General features: G+C 47.2%; 1 protein-coding gene and 1 long non-coding RNA gene across 3 annotated transcripts in view; one reads left to right on the forward strand and one right to left on the reverse strand.

Moving 5' to 3' along the window:
• The window catches only part of LUZP1 (leucine zipper protein 1), a 38500-nt gene extending 22565 nt beyond the window's left edge, over positions 1-15935 (reverse strand). The window contains exon 1 of one of the 2 annotated variants that reach the window (XM_027713627.2): positions 15814-15935. The gene's annotated coding sequence lies outside the window, so the exon portion shown is untranslated. Of the gene's footprint in view, positions 1-9448; positions 9619-15813 lie in introns of those variants that run through there. The other variant, XM_027713628.2, reaches the window with a different exon arrangement.
• A 229-nt stretch (positions 15936-16164) lies between these two features.
• Positions 16165-23428, forward strand: LOC113983979. The gene is made up of 2 exons (XR_005565165.1): positions 16165-20426; positions 20639-23428. It is a non-coding gene; the product is annotated as an uncharacterized LOC113983979 (long non-coding RNA).
• The last annotated feature ends 256 nt before the right edge of the window (positions 23429-23684 follow it).

Genomic DNA, 23684 nt, shown 5'->3' on the forward strand with positions numbered 1-23684 from the left:
CACACAGTCCCAGCAATGGTGTCCAACGTGAGAGTGTGTACTCCATGTCCCAGTTGTATTTTCTCTCGGCCCAGCAAGGCTGCTGTCCTCACAGTTTAAGCGCATTTCAGAAGAAAGCAGCAGCTCTGCTAATCATCCTGAAGAGCAGGGGCCCAGGCTGCCTGCTGCTGCCAGGGAGCAACTCTGAAAGCTGCAGAGGCACATGTGATTCAGACAAAAAAGGCTACAGGGCATCACACTGAGCCCCAACCCATCCCTGCTGGGCTTCCCCAGCAGCCCTGACTGGTCTCTTGATGCACTCCTGCACAGCTCTTTCCATGGCCTATTTTTAACACTGTTTTGGACATCCCACTGAAATAAATCTGTTGCCCCAGCAATGGCTTTCTGGCCCTCAGATATACAATAATGCTCCAGAAGGAAGCTGCCACTCTTCAGGTTTTTTGAGAAAGTCTATTCTTTGATAGTACTTGTTCAAAGATTCTCCCAGGTCCTCTTTCTTATGCTGCCCATTTGCCACAAGGTTTATAAGCTATCTTTGCTGAGGTCCATGCTCTGATGAAAACACAAGTTTACTTGCTTGTGTTGCAATTTGGATTCTTGTGCTTTGCTCTGCTTCAGCCACTTAAACAAGTACTACATCTGTTGCCACTTATTCAGGGATGTCCCAAACTGTCCTGACTGCAGCTCTGGAGTGTTGCTGAGCTGGATCTGATGCCTTCTCACTCCCAGCTGCATATTCCCTTGTGCTATGCACACTCACACACTCCTATCCCACACATTCGTACAGGACTTCTCTGGGCTAAAACTAACCTCCCTAAGGTAAGAAATAGTGGACAGAAAAATGTTTGTCCCAACACAAAGGAGTACAAAGTATGAACAAGGGTGAAAGTGAGCAACATAGAAACAAGGAAGGCAGAGGCAGAAGGCGGCACTATTTCTCCATCAGTGAGACTTCCAACTGCCCATAGCTGCCAGGTGCATTTCTTACTTAAGGAAAACAGTGACAGAGCTCTTATTAGCTCCTACCTACATAAGCACTTCAGGAGAAATGGGTTTACCACCAGAAACTTCCTAGATTTTCACTTGACTTTGAACTCACACCTTCCTGAAGAAGCTAGTGCCTGCACATGACACCGGCAATGTGGGACCTGCCCTCGCTGCCACCCTGCATCCACATGTTTCTCTACCGCATTAGTGAAAGCAGCTGAGGACACTCTGAGCTTAGGGTCATAGAGGCAAAGGATAACTCTGAAGATCTACGGAAGGACCTTCCAAGTCTAATGAGGGAAATGACAGATGATGTTCAGTGTAGATTGGCATTAAGTTACAGACATGGAAAAAGTACCCTAACTTTACAAGTAAAATAACAAGCTTTCACCTTACCACAACCATTCAGGAAATTATCAGCTCATTGCTCCACAGTGGTCAAAAATGATGGCTAACACTATGAGATCCTAGTAAAGAAGTGCAACACAAAAAGAAGAGAACATTAATTTCCCACTGTATCAACCCATGGCGTGTCAGCATCTCCAAGGCTGTTTGCAATTCCAGTGCCACCTCAGCCTCTGCTGCCAGCTAGAACAGATATACAACAAAGCTAGTCATAAGTATGATTTCTGAAGAGGAAAACCCTGACAAACAAGAACTATTTAACCTAGAAAATTAACTGACTCAGAAGGAATGTGACAGTTCTATAAGATTATGAGTAATCAGGAGAAGACGGATATGATCAATTTGTCTCTCTGTGCAGTCACAACAAACATGGAGAGATGCTCCTCATGACATGCAGATAGGCTGTTGGACTCTGCCACAGGATGCTGTAGATACTAAAAGTTTCCATGGGTGCTGAGACAGCACACAGAAACTACTTACCACGGGTTTGCCCTGTTTCAACTCCCTTTCCTAGGGCCCTGTTCTTGGCCACTGCAAAAATACTGGGCTAGATACGCTTGTGGTCTGATCCAGGACAAACGCAATGGCCTTGGGTAGGAAAGACAAGCCCAGCTTGAAGATCTGTCCTGCTAAGACTTGGGTCAGGAGCTGGGTGAAACCAGAATTATGGTAGAAAGAAATCACGGATAGTGGCTCTTCATGGACAGGCCTTTGCCCTCTCTGGAAGGCCAGGCAAAGCAGCAGCTATGCTTTGTTTTATGACTTCGACAAGATGTAAAAACCTTGGATGCCACATTGCTCTAAAGCACAGCTTAACAGTGAGAGTAAAGAATGGGTTCATCTCACCCACAAGTCAGCCCCCAGCACACTCCCAGAGGTGGCAGAGCTACAAGGTGAAGCCGAAGCAAACCCATCATCCAGGTCTGCTGACAAATCCTCTAATCCTGAAGCTGACACACAAGGTGACTGAGGCGACCTACTCCTATCTTCGGTATTTTAAACCCCAAGAAGACTGCATGGTTAGGCTGTTCAGACGGGCGCTGTGGGCTGGACATAGGCAGCTCTGTACTTGCTTCCGCGCTGCTCAGCATCCGCTGCTTCAGAAGCACTTTGGCTCCACAATTGCCTGGAGGTGGAGGCCCTGCAAGGAGGCAGTAACATGCAATTTCACTGAAGGAATGTTCTGATCTCATGTCACAACTCAAGACAGAGCTGTCAACAGATTATTTAACAATCTAATTTGCATCTCATTTTTTAAGTAGGTGTTTTGTGCCAGCATCAATGAACAAGACTGCTCATTGTCAAGAGCAACATATAGTCCTAAGTAGGCTAAACTCTGATAAAGAAGACTGATCCCAGTTCAGGGAGGTTCTCACCTCTAAAACCAAGCCAAACGTAGAGTCTGAAGTATGAAGATCTTATTTTGTGAAAACAGAGAAAGAAATAGAACATTCAAATTCATGGTTGCGCTGGTAATTACCTTAACACTTCTTAAAGCTGAGTAAGAATCACACTCAAAAGATGAAGAAGCAGAAGACGTAAGGAATCTTGACTTTATTGATGCTTTTGATAGCACATTCCATGTGGATTCCCATAAGCATAGTAGGGAAACACATGTCTAGAGGAATTATGATGAGCCAGAAATCCCAGGACTCCCTAAAACTGTCCCTTGATGGCAAGGGAAGCACCTAAACAGAGAATGGGTGGACTCACAGCAGAAAGCAGAGGTAAGTGTTCTTCCACCTACCTACAAGGCCATCTTGTGCAAAAAAGGCAAGTCATGCTCTGGACATATTAAGAGAAGAGCTTTACACACAGTAAGTGAAGTAATTTTTTTTCCCTGAGGATCTTGGTGGCACAATACTGTCTTCAGGGCTTGGCTACAGGTTTGTACATGACCACATAAAGGGACCACCAAGCCACTAATGTGTTATCCAGGAATCAGTCATAGTAGCAGGCAGCTCTGTGCTGCACTGAAGATGCAATTACAGTGTCACAGGGACTCAGAGACACAGATCTCCTCACAAGCTGCCTGTTCTGCTCCTTGCTGGCTCACTCCCATGTCCCACTCATACCCCACCTGTATGGCGGGCTCAGCTACCTGCAGGATGGAGCACAACCTCAGCATCAAGTACCCAGCACATCTGCAGTGCCCCACCATCACAGGTACCAAAACAGCTGCTGAAAAACCAAAGGTGAGCAGGGCAGGCCTTTGGCATCCCTCCCAGCTCTCCTATGCTGGGAAATCCAGCTGCCTGACCTCAATGTCCCACCCAGACCTATTGCTGTACGGTTTGAGGAAAGAACCTGGCTTAGCTCTCTGCTTGAACACTCCATCTCCTTGGATGGTACCGGCATCCCCAAAATGTAGCTGCTAGAGCTGTGTATTCAATATAAAAATGTACAGGCACCCTCCACAGATAAAAAAAAGAAAGTAGGCAGCACCATCACGTAATCTTTCACCTGATCCCAGTTTGCTGCCTAAGGTCATGTGTATCAATGGCCCCTTGGAGACTGCACTGTCATCACAGACCAAAGAGAGGATTCAGGGTACACCTGTATCAGTACACGAGACTAGCTTAGGTCTGTCCTCCGTGCCCAGGTCAACTGGTATGGATCAAGCCCTCCTGCCCTTTTAAACTTGCTTTGCCTCCAAACATGACAGACCTTGCTAAATCCTGATCCATCCCCAGGAGATGTCTGCGAAGGTCCAGGCCAAGCCATGCCAAGAACTGTACAAACAAAGCAGCATTGATGACGGTGATCCCTGGCTCAGGATTGCCCCCACTCCTTAGCGCTAGCAGGAAATATCTTTTGGGAACAGGCAACTTATAGCTCTATTTCAGAAAACGTGCCCTGTCCTCTCTGCACATTTTGCCCTGCGCTTCCTTCTGCTCTTTTCACGCAGAAACTCGCTCTGAGCAGGCTCAGCAGGCACTGGACAGGCCCTCAGACTAATGGCACAGTAGCACAAGGAAATAAAATGTGACCCAAATTAAAAATGATCATTCATATTTCAGTCTAAATTTAATTTTTTCATTAATCCTTACTAAGAGCCCTTTAACTCAGTAATTCTCAGGAGACTTCTAGGACTGATTACCCTGACAAAATTCAGTATTCAAGATAAGACCAGTTTTAACTGCTCTCTTGTAGGTCCACTTTATAAACCATTATCATTGCTATCCACACGTTGAACAGAACAGCCCTGCCACTAGAAAGAAACATGATCATCAGAAATCTCCCAAATCAGTAAAAGTTTTACCCCAAGTCTCTGTAGAGTTGCTCTTGCTGGGGGGATCCCTCTTCAGGGTATGCTGCTCTTCCCTTGACTCATCTGCAAGAAGCTGCCCTGGCCTGGCTAACACAACACAGCCTCCCTGCACAAATCCACCACTTGCTGTGCTTAGTGCAGATGCAGGAGATGAATTTGCTGGGATTGTTTCAGGACCCTACTGTTGGATGGATGGATGGACAGCAGTGCTTCTGCAGGCATGCTCAGCAGCCTGGCCTGTGCTGTACTTGCAGCCAAAATGCTTGGGGCTGAATGAAGGCTGCAATTAATATGAATTCAGACTTGTGGAAAGGTCCCTGAGGAATACGGGGAATTTGATTCAGGTTACAGGTGCCACTGCTGCTGTTCCTAGAGCAAACCAGAGTTTAGAGTTGAACTGCGTGTTAGAGGAGCTGCAGTGCCCAGTCTGCAGGCACGCTGGCAGCAGCAGCAGCACTGCAGTAGCTCAAGCATACGCTGGAGCCCACTGCAGCTGTGCCACTCTACAGCTTTTGGACAAGCATTTGTTAAAGATGGGGGAGAGACTAGCAGCATACCTCAGTTCAGCTGCCTGGGGAACGGCAGGGATTAACACCCCGTGAAGAGGCCCGGAGGAACTGGTCAGCCATTTGAAATGCCTCTGGCATAAAGGGTGGCCAGCTTGGGTTATACCAACAGCATCACTTCTAGCTCCAGGCAAACCTTTCTTGGCCAGGGAGGAGACTGTCTCCTATCTGCTCCTTTTGCAATTCATGAAATCTACACACTCTAAACCAAGACATTGGGTGCTGTTACCCAACCAAGGCGCTATTGCCAGCTCTGTGTCTCTTCCAGAGCTCTGCAGGAGCAGCAGTTGAGTGGAGCAAGCGTCCAGGACAGTATGTAGGCAAGATGAGGCACGATGCTCCAGCGGGACGCCCTGCTGTTAGCGGGGTACCCACCCACTGCATGCACTGACTCACAGGCAGCACAGCCAAAGCCTGTGTGATTTCTCCCCAGTCATGTGACCCAGGTGGACCTCAGGTAGAGCGTCTTACAACCACTTGTACAGATAAATGAAGGCTCGCTAACGAACACACTGCAAGTAATCTCCAGATCCTTCATGGCACCCCAACACAAATTGTTGTTAACCCTGTCCCCTGGCTGTACCACAAATATTAACTGTGATTTTGGACTCCTTTATAACAAGTGGCATTTTTTTTCCTTCTGAGCTCCCAACCTGCAGCTCTTTTGTTCACTGGCAAGTGTGAAATCAAATGAAAGGAAGTATTCAGGAATTTATGCCACTCTTTCAAATGTGATTTACTCATTGAAGACAGCTGGGTGGATTGGAAGATCCTAACAGCAGTCTTTGTGTTCAATTTATTGCTGAAAATATCGTCAGGTAACAAAAAATAACTAAAATAACACTGACAAACAGATCACAGCCTGGATCTTCTAAGGAACAACACTGCCTTTGTGAGAGCATGCTTGTAGCTATGAGGACACATTAAACCTCAAAATTAATGCTCCATGGACAACAGGGAGACTCCAAGACAAGCTGCCAGGATGGTGCACACTTGGCAGCTGTGCCACTGAAAACTGCCCACTCAAAACCCTTGATGAATTTATGGATGAAATATGTTCACTTACAGGCTTAGTGTCTCAACAGGACAACAGACAATTCACACGCAGAGCATTGTGCCAGGACTGGGGCAAACAGGGCAAAAAGGTGAGGGCATCTCATTGCCCTGGCAGGCAGAGACCAGCTGCATGCCCTGAGCTACAGACCCTGCTCTGGGCAAGAGCTGTTAGGATTTTCCTTAATGCAGAAAGAGACAGCAGAGGGATACCTGGCCTCTGCTCCCTCTTCCCAAAAATGGGCCAGAGCAATTCCCCATTTGCTTGTATAAAGTGTCTCCTTTGACTAGGAGGGCACCGACACAGTAGAAGAGCCATAACTTCCCAGAGAGATCACCCTCAGCATCCATTTGCCTCCTTCAGTAAGCAGCTAAGAAGCTGTTTCAAGTCAGAAGTGTTGGATAGGATTTCCATCAGGAAGGTCCTGAGTCATACTTCTCCCACAGACAAGGGTGAGTAACATTACCAAATTCAAAGTTCATCCATCTCCCACCAGCCTCTTGTCCATAGAGCACGAAAGAGTTAAAGATGCCATCCAACTCATCATGGCTATCAAGGGAAAACTTGGTTCCAAATTTTCCATTTCATGCTGCTAGAAAACCAACAATCTTGAAATACCCTGTATTAACAAGAAAGGCAGTTCTACAGGGCAGCCTGCACTTTTTTTAAGTCCACTGTATGTAATGGACAACAGGGACAAATTCTATTGCTCTTAAAGCACACGTATTCCTGCAAGCATTACACAAGATGCTAATGAGGAAATCTGCAGCCTCAATGTCAAGTATTAATTTATCTGAATCTCATCCTAAATGAAGATTGGAGCCAAGAGGGCATATACTTTTGTTATAGCATGTTTAAGAAGTGGAGAATGAGAAATAGAGCATAAGGCACAAATGGCAGCAGAGGATCACCTCCAGCACTTTTTCAGGGCATGGCTGTCTAACCTTGCTCCCTGACATTGTTATTTATGTGTCTTTTTTCCCCCTGTACTCCCTGGACTGAAGGAAGGAAGGATGTTTCATAGGAAGGACTGGCATGGCTGTGCTGAGTTGGGACCACAGCACTTCCCCCACCACAGCACTTTCCCCACCACGCTGTTCATCTCTACAAAGGAGGGAAGGAGTGGGAAATTCACATTTTCTGTCTCGTCTTGGCTGCCAGTAAGGGGATGAAGTTAACCCTAGTCCAGCTCTTGCTCCAAATAGGTTAGTGTCCAAAGCCGGAGCAGGTTGTTCAGGACTGCATCAAGTTGTGAAAATCTCCAGGGTCGGAAATGTCAGAACCCTTGGGGCCTGTCAGACCAGTCTCAGGGTGAAAATTATTTTACTTTACGTTCAGTCAGAATTTGCCACGCTGCAACTTCTTGCACCTAGAATGGGGCAATCCCCAGAATCAACCTAGACTGGGGGATGAATGGATTGAAAGCAGCCCTGCGGAGACAGACTTGGTGGTACTGGTGGATGAAAAACTCAACATGAAAGCTAACTGTGTCCTTGGCTGCAACAAAAAAAATAATGGCCAGCAGATCAAGGGAGGTGTTTTCCCCCCTCTGCTCTCATGACACTCCACCTGAAGCACTGCATCTGGAGTTCTGGAGTCCTCAGAAAGACTACAGTGGGTTCACACAAGGCCACAAAAAGGATCCAATGACTGCAACATTTCTTGTCCGAAGAAAGACAGAGAGTTGGGGTTGTTCATGCTGGAGAAGAGAAGGCTCTGGGGAGACCTTATTGTGGCCTTTCAATATATGAAGAGGGTTTATAAGAAAGACAGAGAAAGACTTCACCACGGACTGTAGTAACAGGACATGAGGCAATGGGTTCAAACCAAAAGAGAGTAGGTTTAGATTAGATATTAGAAAGAAATTCTTCCCTCTGAGGGTGGTGAGGCCCTGGGACAAGCTGCCCAAAGAAGCTGTAGATGTTCCATCCCTGGAAGCGTTCAAGGTCAAGTTGGATGGGGCTTTAGGTAATCCAAAGGTCTAGTGAAAGATCTACCTCAATTTCATGACACTTCAGACACCACCTCACTAGTACTAGGCAGAAAAGAACAACCTTTTCTTTTGATCTGCCCCACACTCAGTCACTGCCATGCCATCAATGCTTTGCTGACACCATTCTTGCTTTTGCAGAGGAGAGGTGGTGTGCCTCACCAGGTCACACACAGCTAGGCTGAAAAGCAAGGACTGTGCTTAATGCTCTCAGCCACATGCTGCAGCAGTCACAGCAGTCACCGGAGGCACACAGGCAGAGATTACTAAAAAAAGAAAAAAGGAGAAAAAAAACAAAACCAAATAAACCCATCCTGCTCTGCAAATCCCCTCAAAGAGTAGGCAGCAGAGGAAAAACTGAATGGAGATGATCTGTGGGTAAGGACTTGGGAGTATGTTTCTGTTGTAAGACAGGCAGAGAAAGCAAGCCAGAGGACAGGGCTCAGGAAGGGAAATGTGGGGCAGGTGACCTAAGCTTGAGGAGTACCACCTGGCAATCAAGGCAGTCAGCAGGGCACAGCCATTTTCCTGCACTTAGCAGTTATTGTTTCACTGCCTCAAGCCAGCCGCTCAGCCCAGCTATTAAACACCAGCTACCAGCAGCCTGTTTGCTACCTAAGCTCTGCAGAGACTACACACCCAGAGAGCCCCCCCATCTTCCCATCACTGCAGGAAGAGAGCCCCCCACCTCCACAGCTGGTCATAGCATTGCTCCCGCAGTCACCTTCAAACACAATTTCACGGCTTTACCAAAGCACTGCTGATACTTGTTCGCCCTTTCACAGTCCCTCTGTGACAGTGGTTACAGACAAAAGGAAAAGCCCTACTCTAAACTCTGCTTCTTGCTGCCATCCTCTGCCCAATGCAAAAAGGCAACATCCAGAGAATTTCAGAGCATATGCAGACAGTTTACAATATACTACAGCCAAATCTCAAATAGATACATCAACTATTACGTCACACGGGATACCTTTATGCAAAGACATTAATCACACTCAACAGCACTAAAAACAATCCCAAAGAGCAGAATGGGATACAGACAGTAAAGTGAGAAGCCTCATTAGGAATTCTCAATTGCTGCAAGTTCAAATTCTCACCACAATGCAGTACTAGCAGTTATTTACTATCATCCAGGAATTATTGTTTTTCAGTAAAACAGACATATCTCACGCTACCTGAGGAATTAATGTTTTTGCAGCTCTGTTCCAGATCCTAGGTCAGGAATCTCCTTTCTATTCTGGTAAATTCCACTACGACAGCACATGTAACAACAAGTTCTTGGAGCAGTTCATCAGATTTTCCCTTTAAGGTAACCCACTGCACTCCCACGTGAGGCATAGGCACCTCAAAGGCACAAGCAGCTGAAAGTGCTGCAGTGGAATCAGATGATCAGCGAGCGCAACCTTGGAGCCTCTGCAGCCTCTTTTCAGCTTTGGAAACGTGTCCTGCGATTTTCAAACCAATCCACCAGGGAAGACAAAAGGCAGTCTTGGAGCTTAAAACCCAGATAAGGCATATAAAAGTAATTTATATTAAGGCAATTTTGAGGATAAATGTGAAAACAAAGTCTGACAGATTTTGCTGCAGCACTGCAGCAAAAGCTGTCACTCCCAGCTGTATGGAGCTGTGCAGCACGCAGCACAGGGTGGCAGGGCTGACGACACCAGGCAGCAGAGCCACACTGCCAGGAGCCCTTGCTGCATAGCCCAGAGCTGTTCTAGCTTTCTGCAAGCATCTGCATTGCACGTGACAACAGAGGAAAATGTGAAAAGTAAACATTCAAGGTAAAGAAAAACATTCTTGAGTTAATTAAAGAGTTGCTTGAGCTTATTTCATCATGATCAGTCATGTAGAAAGGTACATCTTCTTACGATGAAGCTACCACTTTTAGAGGTCAATTAGAACACTGCAACACATACATGAGAAGTACAAACACAGGTCCTACCATGTCACGCAACAACGTGCTCTGTCTTTCACTCCCACTACACCTTTTCCTACCACGGCACTTATATTTCCAGTGCAGTGTGCTTGCTGTCGCCTGCTCCTGCCCCCTCAGAGTAGATGGGATGACTTGCTACCTGTTGCTCACTGGCTTTCTGAGTGGGAGGGGTGCTGTCCTGCAGCAGAGGTGATGTGTGTCACCGGAAGGCACCCTCCTCCCTCGGCTGCCCCGCAGGACTGCTGTGTGGTGACACAGGTCAGACAGCCCTCTCATATCACCTGCCTACAGCCACAGCCTGACACATGAGCCCCAAGCTCCAGTGGTTTTGTAATATTAACCATCAGAGCTGAATCCTACCAGGGCTAAGAAGGTCTCGGTTCTCATCTCCTGCTGCTCTGTTTTCTCAGAGGTGTGCAGTGTACACTCAAGGATGCATGCCTGGTCTTGGCCACAACACTGTTTGCAGGGAGCCTGAATGAAATCTCTCCTGCTATTTCTGAGACAAACAATCACAAATCCAACCAAGTAACATGGGGGTTTGTGGCAAAAAAAATCTTATTTATATCAACACCCCCCCAACCATCAAGTTTGCAATTTGAAACTGCAAACCTCAAAACCACCGAGTTAATGAGTTAATTCAGTACTAAGTGAGGCTTGATACTACGGCCTCAGCTGTACAGTAGGTCAAACTATGACTTAATCGATGGCTTAAAAACCAATTAGCTAAGTAAATTCAGAACTATAAATGTTTACATGCAGGGGCTTGTCCAATCAGTACTAATTAAAAATCACTAAAGCTTACACTTTCCCCTTTGTGACTTGAAAGGGCAAAACCACATTCCTCCCAAACCAGGGCAGACAGTGAGGGGTGGTGAAGAAGCGCCCATACTTGGCAGTGCATGTTTCCCCCTGCTTCATCCTGGAGCACCCAGGAGCCCACCTGTGAGAATTGGGAACTGCCCACAGAGCCAAGCCTGCCTTGTGCCTGCTGGCAAGGGAGGACAAGGGCTGGCACCAAGCATGGCTGGGTTGTGGACAGCCAGAGCAGCTCAGGATGGCAGCTGTTACGCTGCAGTGGGCTGAGAAGCAGCTATACGGAAGTTTCCAGCTCACACAAAGTATTTACACACATGAGACCAGTGCACTTTGCTGGCCCAAGTTCAATACAGCTGATCAGACCCCAGACAACAGGGCTCAGAAGTTACTTTGCAAGGAAGACGTTTGAGGTTAGCTCAATCCAATGAAGCTTTGACAAACAGGGCCAAAATTGTTGAGACTTAATAAATACAGGAACTTTTCCACTGAAGTACTCTAAACATGGTGTCTCTACTCCTCTGCTCAAACCTGGGCAGCGCTTTGTGCAATCAGGAATTTTACAAAGGCAGGATGTCCAAAGTGAAAGCACCATGGAAGCAAGGTGGTGGCAGAGATCTGAACAGAGACAGCAATACCTAGTATGTTCAAGGGATGCTATCACTGCACAACTGACCTCACAGACTGCGGACTAGATCCTCAAACTTAAGTTTCATAGTCATTTTCAGGTGGCACTGCACTGCACCTGCCCCTTTCTAGTCCCATGCTTCCCTTTCTTGACCAGAGTAAAGCACCCTGGTAGTCAGGCTGGGAATCAGGCAAGGCTAAAGGGGTGAGAGGGAGGCTGATGGTTAATTTTCATCCAGATCAACTGCTCCCCGTGGCTGCATGGAGTTTGTGTCAGCTGGAGCAGGGCTAGAAAGGGCCCCTGGAGGAGAAAGTGGTCAGAACAAGGGGAAAGGCAAGTCCACTTCCTCCAGCAACAGTGCCCACCTGCGCTGATGTAGCACTTCCAAATCCATGACTGGATAGGATGTGAAAATCCCTGTCTCTCCTGCAAGTAGACAGAGTTGCAGCAGCAAGCAGCCACTCTCATCTTCGCACTGTCACACAGAAACAAACTTACCAGTTGATGTGTCCTTACACTTTATAAGTGTGTATTTTGGCAACTTTGTTCGTAAGCGAAGAAATTATCCATTTCATTCCTGGGGTTATTGATGCCAATCCTAAGGGGTTCCACTATGTGCATAACTTCTCCCACTTTCATGGCCCAAGGCTGCAGAGCAGGCTGAGTGTTGAGCGTAACATTAAAACCTCTCTCCTTTCAGCCTGTCACTCTGATAGTGCATTCACCTTTCTGGATTTTGTTTCTACGAGAAATTCAAATGTTCAGGAATGCAACTGTTAAATTCACTGCACAACTTCCCTAAGAAAGCACAGAAATATTCTCAGCTTTGTTTTACACAGAAGGAAACAGAAACTGCCTGTGAATGGTGTTCATACTTCTGTGCATGCTGAGGGCACACTTAGGTAAGGCTATGTGTTGCATCTGCATATCTTACTCCACCCTGGCAAGGGTTAAAGAACACAGGGCTTGAGCCGATCCTTACAACCCCTTATCTGTCAAAATTAGGGCCTTAGCAGAGGAACATCACTGCCAAAACCTAAGACAATGCCAGAGACACAAAAATATTAAAGCCTAAATTGCCATATTCTGATGGCTGTCATCCAATGTCACACTTCATATTTGATCATCTCAAAAAGCACTGGTTTTCAGGCTACTGAATCAACCAAAACCCCACTGACTTCACAGAAATAGCATGCCTGGAGTGCCTTCTCAGAGTCAGGGTGGTTATGAAAGCTCCTAAATCTGGACTATGAAAGGCAAATGGTTTGTGGGTTTTCCACTAAACTGATTCTGTCACCAGCTCTAAACCCTCAAATCTGGAGAGATGTGACTGTCCACAGTGTGTGCAGTGAATGGCCACAGTTGCCATTAGGAGCAAGCAGCCAGCCCCTGTTACCCTGGCAAACAGCTGAGCTTGGACAGGGAGATTAATCCCACCTTTGGTGACTACGGAGAGAAGAGGACATCAAATTAAAGGACTAAAGCCTGTCAAAGATTCAGCTCATCTAAAGCAGAGAATAACAGAATAGAAGGACGAAGCCAACCACCGGCACTGGGAATGCAGGAAGTGCTGGCAAGCCACACCTGCTCATCAGCTATCATCAAGTATTTGAAAACATTTGTGCTTTCTACTACTTCACATGAGTGGATCCGACCATTACCCAACGCAAAAAGTTTGTACATCGGGCCTTAGACTTGCAAAAACCTAAGTAACCACGCCATAACCATCACAACGAGGGCTCTCTCTTCCAACATATTTTAAGGGCTCCCATGACCTGCACTGCACTAGTCAGTACAAAACATATTACTGCTACGAATCATCTACAATTCATCACCCTTGCATGAATCTTCCAATCCTAATGGCCTCCTAAAAAGATTATTTGCTTCTTTTTAGTGTAACAACTGTATCAAAATTGTTCTTTTTTGTCATTTGGCTCAGTCATGCCAACCACACTTTTTGAAAAACTTCCATTAGGAAGGAAGCCTTTGGTTCCTCACAGACCACAGCCTGTGGTGGGAAGGAAAGGTTTCATGGAGGATGAGTACAACCTCAGAGTGCCTGTGTACAATACTCTGGTAAGGTCACGCTCAAAGAGGTAATCACCAACCCATTTGAACAAACAAAATTACGTGGTCTTGATTGCAAGGCATACCAGGCTTTTAAGCATTATCATTTCTGGTAACAGCTACATTTGAGAGTTCTCTTTTTTAACAAGAGTTATTTTTGCCTGTATTTCCTAGCTCACATTAAATAATGAAAATCAGTAACTTATTCTCAGTTGGGCCAGATTTTCAGAACACAGAAAAAGCCAGAGGGCTAGCGAAAAGTTACGCTGTTGTAACTTATTTCTACTTCCTAGGAAGTCAAAGTCGGTCAGGCTGCCCTGTACTGGAGTGCAGAAACTTTACCATTTATAGGATTAAAGGGAAGTTGGGGCTGAAGTGCTACTCAGGAGACACAGGGGGGACGTGGCTACTCTTGAATTGCACTGTTCTCCCACACTCTACCCCGATTCACTTCTTTCCACAGGGACTTTCAGCAATAACTCCAAAAGAAACCAGCTCTCCATGTCCTCCTCCTCCTCCCTGCAGTGGTACAGAGGGCTGGCTGCCCTGAGCAGCCCCAGATGGCCCAGGTGTGATCCTGGTGAGGGGGCCCCATGCCCAGGAAGGGTCTTGCACTTCAGGGCTCCCTGCACAGTCATCACTCCCTCGGGCCTCCTGGAGCCCCAGGGTGGGGGAGTCAACCTGGCAGGCAGTGCCGACCATTTTTTGCCATCCTGACCACTGAAGAGCCAAAACAATGGAGGAATTATACTTCTGCGAGTGCCACAAATGCAAACCATCCATGAAGCACGCTGCCCCTGCCAAAATGTGCCAGCTGGCCACTGGCTGCACAAACTGACCAGAGCACAGAGCTGTTGGTCCTGTACTCACACAAACTGTGACACTGAAGAACACTGTCCCCCCTCACTGTCCTGAAGGCTGGGAGATGCATATCTCTGCTAAGAGACTGTAGGCATGCAGTAAGTTGCTGCATTTTTTCCCTAAATTCTGAATGCCTGAGACTACTCCAGGGTTGTAAAAATACTTGCCCCTTTCCACTGTCATCACTGTAGTATCACTCAGAGAGCGTGGCTTGCCCACCCCAGCGGCTTTCAGTGAGAGACTCAATAAGCAACAACCCCAATACACATGGGTAGCAATGAGCACTCCTTCCCGTGATTTTTGTGGAGGATTTTAACAGAATTTATGCATCAATTAAAATCTAATCCCACTGCAGCTAACTTGAACATGCTGATTAGTTGGGATGGTCACTTTAACTTGTGTTTAATCGGTTTAAAGGCTTCAGATGTAGCATTAGAAGGGAAAAAAGATGCAGATTTGCAATGAAAGTGCAGTGACCAAGGACAACCAGCAAAGGTCTGCTGTGCTGCTGGCTTCACATGGCACATGGGACACCTGACAAAGCCAAATGGGGTACATTTGAGAAATTCTAGGAAGACGAAAAGTTTCACAACGCTCCATCAATTAATTCCTTCACGACGGCAGAGCAAAGAAAACTGAAGTGATTAACAAAGGCAGAGCGTCGGACAAGCAGATATATAAAAGAACGTTATTAATTATATGATAAGCATAGGCAGGCTAGAAAAAAAGGGAATTCAGGAAAAATAAGCATCAGGAAGGGGAGCATGTGGCTGCAGCAAGGAAAAAAAATGGTTATCCACAGAAATCGCGTTAAGCGCCTGGAAATCTCCAAAATCTCAACTCCACCAAGCCCCAGCTATAGGTTAAGGACCTTCCCAGAGGGCAGCTCGCGGCAGCCCAGGAGGGACCGTGCCCTTCCCGGGCGGGGACCGAGCCGCTCTCCGCTCAGGAAAGCGGCTGTTCCGGTCCCGTCGGAAGGAGCCCGACGGCGGCTCCATTTCCGAGCGGGAGCCGAGGCCCCGCCGGGCGCCTGAGGGCCGGGTCGCCCGCGGGGAGACCCCACCGCCCCCGCCACTCCGCGGGCGACCCGGCCCTCAGGCGCCCACCCGCTCGCCCAGGAAGCGACGGGAAGGCGGCGGTCAAAGACAAAGCGGATGCCTCAAATTCCTCCCCGCCCCGCCGGTCTGCGGCACCCCCCGCCCGCCCACTCATCGCCCACCTCTGCCTACCTGGGCAGCGGGAGCGGCCGGGCCTCCCTCCCTCCCAGCCCGGGCTTGGGCAGCCGCAGCCCACGGGGGGCTCCGGGGCTCGGGTGTCGGGTGCGGGCGCTGACAATGAGGGGAGGGACGCGGTACCGGGCGGTGCTTGACGTCAGCGGGAGCGGGGCGGGGGCTGGCGGGCCGGCCCGGCCGCGGTGCGGAGTCTGGAGAGGGCGGGGAGGGACCGGCCGCCATTTTGGGGGGGTCAGGCTGCGCTTGGGAGGGGGAGGGAATTTTCCGAGGGGCCCCAGGAGAGAACCGGGCGAGGCGGGTGTTGTGGACGCAGCGTTGTTGGGCGCAGGTGAGGTGTTTGGTTTCACGGTGGATTCGTGGTCCAGAGCGCGCCGGATAACCCACTCTTCAGCCCCGGCCCGGGGCTACCACTGCCTTGGGGCTTTAGGGGCCGGTGGCGAGACGGGCAGTGCCGGTGCCGGCTCCCTAAGAACAGGGCAGAGCCCCGTGCCAGGTGGCAGAGCGAAGTTCTACCCTATCTCGTCGTTGCATCCCCTCCTTCAGTGCCATCTCCCGGAAAGTTTGGGACTTGGTGTTCAGTCCAGCTGTGCTTGGTTCCACGTCTGGTACGTGCAGCCCTGAGATGCTGAGATGAGATCAGAGACAAGAGATCCCCCCAGCACTAACCGGAAAAATCTGCTCCCGGTGTTCCTGAGCTGTAAGCAGAGCCCCGGGACTCCTGACCGGACGGGTGGCATGGTGAGGGACACCGGGGAGCATGGCTCGGTGCTCTGTACAGCTGAGTCCACAGCAGACATGGTCAGGCTGATGAGCAATTCCAGCCTCCTGGCCAGTCAGCAAGACAGGACAGGCTCCGAAGGCGTTGTCACCTTTGGCCACTGTATCCTTAACTAAAGTTGTCTCTCCAATATTGTTTTATTTCAGATAATGCCAAAGGAAGATGCTTCAAGTGCCAGGTGATCTGCTTGTAATGCTTTGCTAAAGTGTTGTCCTTGCTGTCACACCGAGTTTAAATATCACTCTTCAGTCCTGTTTCCACAGCACAGCCTGAAATACACTTGTTCTGAATGAAGTGTCAACACTTTAGTGAATTCTCTAGGTTACAGCTTAAATCCAAGCTCACATGAAGATATAGAATGAACAAGACCTGCTTGCAGGCGAACTGTGTAGTCATTCTTGCTGGGGAAAGTATTTGCCTTCCTGACACTCCACCTGTGCACCAGCGTGCAGCAGCAGAGGCATGTGCTCCACGTGCTCTGCAGTGCAACCACATTCAGTGGGTTTTGGCTCTCCACTTTACAGATGTTACTTCTAATTTCTGAACTGGTGTGAGGGAAGTTTACTAATACAATTCCAGCTCTTGATCCCCATCTAGCAATGGCATTATCTGAGTATGACTGGGAGATGAAGCGGAATAATAAAAAAAAAAGGTATTTATTTATTTCAGCAGGTGCTAAATGCAAACGCCTCAGGCTTGCCAGGAGTTGGGTACATTAGAGCCTAGTGTCTTCCATGTGCTTCTTGGATTTGCTGTGTTGCGAGAGGAATGGGGCTGTGCTTGGATACTTTTTCATATGTTTTATGGTGAAACTCATTGCCGAAGCATGATATTGGCACTAAAGGTTCCCAAGTGTTTCAAAAAAGCATGAAACATGAGGGGAAGAAAAATGCCAGGTGCTGCCAGGGGATCACAACAATGCCTCCTTTTGACTAAAGAAGAACCTGGAGAGATGTTAGGAAAGTATTGTTATATGTTTGGCATCCTTCCTCAGGCATAATCTCCCTTGCTGTCGTCCACATTGGTTTCCACAGGGAAAACAGCTGCAAGTGTTCATAGTTCAGTCCCCATCATTATGAAGATGGAATTTTGGGTGCTGAGATGGGCTCAGGGACTCCGGAGGACCACATTCAGGAGTGGATGAGATGAGAAGGGACAGAAGAGGGAATGTGTCTCCCCATGGCAGGCCCTCTCCTTGGTGTATCCTTCATACCATTTGTGTGGATCTCACCTGGTCATTGTGGTCATCAGTGTCTGCTGGCTGCAGCAGGCTCTGCAGGATCTTTCCTGGCACCGAGGGGGACCGCTTAGCAGCTATTGAGGAGACATCTAGGGAGAGAGGTTTCCGCCAGTGGTGCTGGCAGCCTGCTTTGTGTTTTGGAAACCCAGCACCTGTCCTTCCAAACCAAGAGACAAGCATTGCGACCGTGCCCCAGTCTTTGGCGAGTCCTCATCATGCAGTAGTGCAACCAAGAGCAGAACGCTCACTTAAGGACTCAGTGGGAGAGATACTCCTCAACCTCCTGTGCCACCAGATGCCAGCAGCACTGGCACAGTGAACTGCTGCTGGAGGGGAAGCACAAGGTGCAAGGTAAAGTCCCACCCAGCATGAGTGATGGAGGCAGATGAAGGAGGTGAGGGGGAACAAACTGAGCTGAGCTGATAAAGGGGGAGAAGGAAGCCCTTCCCCAAGGCGGCAACTGAACCAGCTGCTGAGTGGGGACTGCAGTGTGAGGAAGAGACAGTGAATGGAAAACCAGGGAATGACAAATATCAGATCTCTAGATCCAAGTGGGAGACACCCTGCTCACTGTGTGTGGTGCAGAAGCAGCATGGCTGCAGCTGGTGGTACAGTGCCTGTGGCAACAGGGCTGCCAAGCTGATATCCCATAGAAAAAAGCATAGTGAGTGAGGTTAGAAAATTAAAAATTTCTGTCCTGGGAAAGGAAATGACATAGAGGAAAAGAGAAAAACTAAGGAAGCTCTGGCTGCTCAGAGAGAAAGGAGCCATTTTTTTTTTGTTTGTTTTTTAGTGTTTTTATGTATGGGGACTTTGTGCAGGCAGTGGAAGCTGCAGACAAAAGGACAGAAAGGGACAAGTGGAATGAGGGATTTAACAAGGTGAGGAGGCAACTTCAGCCCATGGCTGGGCTGGGGAGGTGCTGAACAAAAGGTATCCAATTGGCAGGGAAGATGGGAGCGAAGTAGGGAAGCCCAACTCACCCTGAAGGGTGAATGGGACCAGGAAGGGGGAAAATGACACAGAGGCTGGAACAGAAAGAGGAGGCAGAGGCACAGGGGAGTGGAGGAGGAGGCGCACTAGAGGTTGCACTGCTGGTGGTGTGCCCTTGCTTAGGGTGGTCTGGAGAAGACTGCTCTGCTTGTGGGCAGATACGGATAGCGGGGTGGGTTAAAGATGGAGGGAAGATGTGATCTCCTTAGCTGGAAGACTGTACCTGGAGAGTGGTATCTTCTTATAGTACATGATAGAAAGGTTGTTTAGTTCCAAGGGAGCAGGGTATAAGTAATGTGGGCAGATGTGACCAGAAATGATGGGCGAGGGGAGATGACAACACCCATAAAATCATGAATAATATGGGGAAGCAACAGAAGCTGTCAGTGTGTCTGACAACAGAGGACCCATATGGGTGTAGTAGCTTTAAACAAACAAAAGTAGCTCATACAGTTTATGCACAGCTTGGTAACGTGAGAAGTGGATGGCTCCAGGATGCCATGAACATCAGAGGCATGAGATTAAAAAGGGATTAGCCAAATTCACAGAGAGCAGATTTCTCAGGGGTTATTAAAAATGTCAATCTGAGTCATCTTCCAGTTCTTGAAGTCCCTGAACTAACTCTTCAGATATTCTTGCTATTCTGTACTCACTCTGTTTCTATGGTGAATTTGAGTGAAGTGTCTGAGTTGATCTAACAGCTTGCTGATGATGATACATGCAGTTCTGCATCCCTCCTAAAAGTACCTGTGCATCTGTGCTGTTTCTGCTGTACCAGTTCTGGGATTTATTCAGTTCATTAAACTGGCAGATAACTCAGAGTGAATACTTGAGCTGAATTAGTCCACTGTTTTCTAAGCCAGTGGTTCTTGCTTCTCTCTGCAAAGTAAGATTAGATATTTTTTTTAATGGAAGTGAAGATTATTCTGTTATTATCTGATTCCAGGTGTTCAGGTTTTAAGTATTTAGAACATCAGAGTCATGATAAGATCCTGATATTATAAAAGCTCCCAACAGAGCTGGAGCCTTGGCTCTCCTGAGTGCCACACAGTTTAGGAATATTATTAAAACACAGCAAGTGGGGAAAAAAGAATCATGCTTGTCTGGGCAGCAGTGCTGCATGGCTTGGTAGTCTCACATCATTATCAGCACTCTGTATGGCAAACAACATAAGTTTTGTTGGGTTTGGGGTTTTGTGTGTGTAACTGTTTCTCGTTCCTAGAATCAGCAAGGTGCCACCATTACCTCCCCTAGGAGCCTGCAGCCATGCCAGGGTATGGTAACAAAGGCGCTGAGAAGCAAACAGGCACATAAGAAACAGGTCAATGTCTTGTTAGTTTGTACTACTGCCACCTTCCTCTCAGTCAGAAAGCATATGCTATGGCATTACAGTGAGAACACTTTCTCCTCCTCAGACTGAGGGTTTTCTTATTTGTCTTCACCAGCTTCAACCTGGCATGCCAGGAGCCACAACCTGGCGTACCTGGAAAACACCAGGATGGGCAGTTGCAGTTGCTGGGAATAATAAACAGGATTTGCACACAGTAGGAGCACGGTTTGTCTGCATGTATGAGACATCTCCACTACAGATTCTTCCATGTAAGTCTCATTTCCGTCCTTCAATCTAGGTAATGGAAATAATGTCTTCAAAGTCAGTTGAGCTTAGGGGATGTTTCATCCCTTCCTGGAGCAGACATCTTAAAAATGTCAGATAAATTAGGTCTACACATGAGGCCAGAAGGGATGCATTTGAGAATGCCAAGGGTGTTTGCCAATATAATTTCAAGGTTGATTTCTGTCATCTTTGAAAGATGCTGGTGATTGAAAAAAAGACAAATGTCATCATACCTGTCATCAAGAATGGCAAGAAGGAGGATCCAGGCAACAGTCAGCCTCAACTCAGTCCCTGGGGAGACTGGACAGCACATTATCCTGGAAGCTATTTCCAAGCACATGAAGGATGAAAAAGTGACTGGGATTTACCTGACCAACCTTATTTCCTTGTACAATGAGACAACAGCCTGTGTGGAGGGTGTCGAATTGATTAGGATTGGCTTTATCGAGGCTTTTGACATGATTCCGCACAGTGTACTTGTAGGCAAGTTGGTGAGATTTGGACTGGATAATTGGAATGTGAAGGGAATGAAGAACTGGGTGGATGGTTGGGCTGAAGGGCTCATATCAACCATATGAAAATCCAACTGGCAACTAGTTCCTGGGGGCATCCTTCAGGGATGCACACTGGTAGGTTGATAGTGACTAATGTCTTTTTTAATGGCCTGGGCAATGAGCTGTCTTGCACTTTCAGCAAGTTTACAGACAACACCAAACTGGGGAGAGCAATTGCAATATGCCTTAGGTCAGGGCTGCTACTCAGCAGGCTGGGGAAGAGGGCCTCTCCCTCAGTAACAGGTGCTGGAAATACAACTGCTGTGAAGGTATGACTTGCCACCAGAAGCTGGAGGTGGTGTGTATGTAAAGGAGGTGGCTTAGAGGAAATCTGGCTGAAAGGGCTCTTCACATTTTCTTCTGTTTCACCAGTGATGAAATCTAAATGCAAAATCTGTTATTGGCAACAATTGTGTGGAATATGTGTCTGGTCATTGGTATTTTGAAGACAACCATCTTGGCTGTACTGAAAAAGAATTCAGAAAAGTTGAATGAATTTTGCCGAAGCTGTTGGGAATTCCTCACCTCTGAGTGACAAGAGCTACTGAGAACCTGTAGCCAGATTGTCATAATGTAAATTGCATGGGAATTGTAGCTACGACCGTTCCTCTTGACATTCCTTCAAGGACTTGCAAGGTTTACCACAGAGGGAGTAGTAAACTCAAAAAGGAAAAGCAGGGTACCGAGAAGTAGTTTCTGTGCACTACTGGTAGTTCAAAATTTGAACCAGCAGAAATTGTCTATCCATCATTAACTGCTACAGAATAGCCAGGAAAATATGAGCCATCACATCTTCATGGTATCAAAATACCTTTTTGCATTAGAATATCAGAGTGGCAAAAATCATAATTGTCAAGGAAGACATTCTGACGCTATGTTACAAAGTGTCTTGTGCAAACACATTTCCGTCATGCCATATACTAGTTACATTTACAAAGCAATCATTTCCAAAAGGATTTTTTTGCCAGGTTTGTTTGTGAAGATGTGATCTGTTCATCAGTAGGGCTTCATATATGTAAGTAGTCTTACATAATGTTATAGTATTAGTTAAATAAGAAGCTTTTTTGTTGAATTTTTTGTATCATCACATAGTTCAAAGTACAGGGGACCACCCCTGCCCTGCTGGGGCTGCACCAGGGAGGGACTGTCCCCCAGCACTGGTACCCTGCTAGAAAGAGTAGGGTGGTCCCTGAAGTGAAACATCACGAGAACTCAGGGAAAGGGGATAAAAGTCTCCAGTGCTTCTGGAACTGTCTCTCTTGGTACTTGTGGTTTTGCTCACTGGAGCTTTTCCCCCGGGAACCAACCTGCTTCATCAGTGGTTGTCTCTCGCTCTGTCGCCACCCGGCTTTCCCTCACCGTGGCAAGCTGCCACCAGCGCTTTTTGCCGTGGCAACTGCCGTCAGCTGCCTGAGGGGTGCCAGCGCCGCTGCCAGCCGCTGCCACAGCCATGCCAAAAGCCTGGGAATTTCCTTCTGGGAGCTGTACGGGGCACTGCCACCACTTGGCTCACGATCACCTGGTCCCAGCGCTGCTTTGGTTCCATCGTTGTCACGTCACATGGTTTTGCTTCGTCGGGATCCACGCTGCCGTCTTGGTGGCATAGGACTCCTTTCTTTGAACGAAACACTCTTCCAGGTTTTTCTCATTTTCACCAAGGGAGAGGAAGTGGCTAGGTAACATATTTTGTGCTTTTGTTTGTTTTTGTTTTGTTCTGTTTTGTTCTCCATTTTTTAGTAGAATTGTTATCTTTTTCCTCCTTCTTTCAGACTCCTCGTAACTTCAAAATTTGTCAATATTTGGGAGAAGGAAGTAAACAAAAGAGAAGTGGAGGTTTACCTCATTAGAGGTTCCACCTCCTGAATATATTGTCATTAAACCAAGACACATATACAGCATTTGTTTCCTCTGTAACGCCCTCACAGGGAACTGTTTTCAGATTGGTAAGCATGGCAGGATTCCCTCAACCCACAGGCTTTCCACGACCAACCATCTTTCTTTCACATTGCAAGGTTCAGGCTTATCCTGAGAGGATTGATCAGGTTCCATTTTCATTGTCCTGCCAGTCTTCAGTCATGGTGACTCTTCATTGCTGACACTTGTCCTCTTTCCTGGTTGTAGGAATAACCTGCACTGGAATTTAATGGTGCTGCAGTGAACGCACGTGCTTTGACTTACATTTAGCTATTTCTTCTGTTCTCAATAAATTCCACATTTTAATTGAAATAACTATGTACTAGGACATCTCAGTATGTACTTCAGTAGAAACATAAAATGTGTTTTAGGTTACCTGTGTGGTCAGTGTTGCAAGAGCTTCATTGTAGAGGCACTGAGAAATCACACAGCCCTTGTGTACCTTCTGTGAAATGAATTTGTGTGCTCTGGACTGCAATTCACAGAGCATAATAAAACATGGTAAATATGGACATTGATCTCTGTGACATGAGAGTCTCATCTTTTCCACTCAGAGGTTGTGAGGTGTTACTTATCTTTCATTTATGATTCCTAGCAAGTGTTTTCCTCTGCCAGTTCCATATCAGTTTTTTTCCAATATGAGTTCCTGAAGCACTATATCAAATATTTACCAACATTAAGAATGGTATAATATTAGACTACATGCCTTTTTAAATTAGCTTATAATCTAATCAAAGAAATGGCCTAATTTGTTTACTCTTGAATTAAACAGTG

This window comes from Pipra filicauda, unplaced genomic scaffold (genome assembly GCF_003945595.2).
Source record: "Pipra filicauda isolate LSUMZ 115617 unplaced genomic scaffold, ASM394559v2 scaffold431_size579624_pilon, whole genome shotgun sequence".
NCBI lineage: Eukaryota > Metazoa > Chordata > Aves > Passeriformes > Pipridae > Pipra > Pipra filicauda.